Below are 2686 nucleotides of genomic sequence, written 5' to 3' on the forward strand. Positions count from 1 at the left end.
TACCTAGCTGAACTAAAATTACTGCTTCTTCACTGGCTAATTTGTGTAACTCCCATGGAGGGGGCTGGGTAAAGAGTTTGATGAGGCATAAAATTATGATTAATGAATTTATTGCCCCACTGCTCATCAAACTGTTGTAGTATATACTTCTCCCTTTTTCCTCTTTGATGCCGATGGTGTCGAGGAGACCGGAGCGACTGAGAGAGATGGACAAGAGAGGGATGGTTTAGTGCTGGCCCTGGTCGCCCCCCAGTCCTTAACCTGTGTGACCTGACAGGTATGTGAATGTAACTGGGGCTATGCCAGCAGACTGGGTACACAAAGGACAGTTTAATAGGAGGTTAAACTGGAAACAGGAGTAAACCCGCTGCAAGGGAACATGCTCTCAACTTTCAGGCTCTGATCACTTTGTGGGAAAAGCCAGCAGTAACCAGATCCAACAACGCCACCCCTCCACCCCCCCTCTCTCTCCCTCTTTCTCTGTAACCCCTCCCCGCTTTAGCCCTCGAAAGAAGACAAAGCCAGTGAGTGAGCAACAAAATCAGCAAATAATTAATTACAAATCAACATGAACACAAACTATTAAGGAAACAATCACCTTTTTGTGAATTGAAAGAGGCTAGCGTAGGAATATGCCATTATTGTGTTCACACACACACACACACACACACACACACACACACACACACACACACACACACACACACACACACACACACACACACACACACACACACACACACACACACACACACACACACACACACACACAATGGTGGGTGTAGGGGGGGTAGCAGGGGTAGAAGAGCGGTGGCCATGGGGTCAAAATCACTTCTGCATATTTGCTAAATAAGCCCCCATCTATCCCCCAGTACCTCCTCCATACATCCCTCTCTCATAACTCCCAGGCAATACATCCCTCTGTCTCTCAGTTCAACATTGTATAGATGTTTACACTTGATTACTCCACATGCCTTTCTCCCCTCTTGCTCTTTGGGCAATTGTGCTTAATTAAGTCCTCACTTGTTCACCATCTCCGGGAACACTAAAGAATGCATTGTTTCTATGCACTGCAGATCCCCCTTGGAGCTCTCGTTGATGTCCCCCGATAGGCCTGTTTCTGCATTCACAGATTCATTAGGTTGGTCTGTTAAATACATCAAAGGGCTTCCATTCACACAATAAACTGATAAAAGCAATTATGACCCAATGCTGTATGGTATCTAGATCACATGGGATGTAGCATTAGATAATGAGCAGGCTTGATGACATAAGAATTCTGAGAAAGCGCTCTCTCTTTCTAGAATAAATATTCTGCCTTGCATGCAAGGTTTTACTTAACAGTATAGTATGAATTATCATAACAGTGATGGATGAAGTACAGCAGTATATGGTGCAGGAAACCCATATTACAGTAAAAAGTTACATTCTTTCTTATGATTGACATAAACTCCTCACAATAGTCAGAGGCCTACTCAACACAGTTATGCTTAAAAGGCTTGTATATGTTCAACATTAAACGTTAACACTTACATTCCTTTAAATATTCATTTCCTTCATGCACTCCGTCATTCCCTTTGACAGTGGTTGAAGAAGGAGGCGGGGCTGTATGATTGTGATAATCTCATTTACTGAGATGCATGGAGGAGATGAAATACATTTGTCAAAAGGAGAAAAAAAAATCTCTCTCTCTCTCTCTCTCTCTCTCTCTCTCTCTCTCTCTCTCTCTTCCTCTGTCTCTCTCTCTCTCTCTCTCTCTCTCTCTCTCTCTCTCTCTCTCTCTCTCTCTCTCTCTCTCTCTCTCTCTCTCTCTCTCTCTCTGTCTCTCTCTCTCTCTCTCTCTCTCTCTCTCTCTCTCTCTCTCTCTCTCTCTCTCTCTCTCTCTCTCTCTCTCTCTCTCTCTCAGCAACTCAATCGGCATATGCAGATAGATCATATCCCAATACATTTTTCATGAGCATGTTTCATCGTTATGCGGGATAAAAAGGGAGAGGCGGAAAGTGGTTATTAAACAAACGATTGAATCATCAGACTGAGAAAAAGCTTTAAAAATAAACTTTCTGAGCAAATGTTTTGCTCCACAATCCATTTAAACTCTTTAGCAAGTGTGCATATACCCAGTTCATTATACAGCATGCTTTTGAATGGGAGCAGTCAGAATGGAATACCTCCTCTATCAGGCTATTACTAAACTTGAACTTTTCATCAAAGATAGTCGTTTTTTCACCTACAATTGAATATGATTGAGATCGTCCACACTATTTTTCTCAAATTAACTCAAACAAATCCCAGCTCTACATATTATGCAAAGGTTGTAGAAATGGTCAATAGTTTGCACTTCAAAATGTAATTCCTCTAAGAATATCGTAGAGTTATAATATCTAGTTCTAAGCAGAAAATACATCCCTGTGAAATTCTAATAAGAGTGTTACTTGCATATAATTTACCACAGTAGCACAGTAGTCCTAATCCTCTGAGCGCTCTCGGTGCTGGCCTGTGTGGGGGGGTGTGTGGGTTCATACACAGTACCTGCAGCCAGTGGCTGTCATCACTTTCATATTTAGCTCAGTTACTGCACAAACACAGAGCTGCATAGAAACTACTTTAAATTAGCAACAGAACACTGCCTGCTGCATGTGAAATGTACCTGCAAGTCAGCATTTCATTACACTGTGACTCCATGTTA

Source organism: Oncorhynchus kisutch, linkage group LG3 (assembly GCF_002021735.2).
Source record: "Oncorhynchus kisutch isolate 150728-3 linkage group LG3, Okis_V2, whole genome shotgun sequence".
NCBI lineage: Eukaryota > Metazoa > Chordata > Actinopteri > Salmoniformes > Salmonidae > Oncorhynchus > Oncorhynchus kisutch.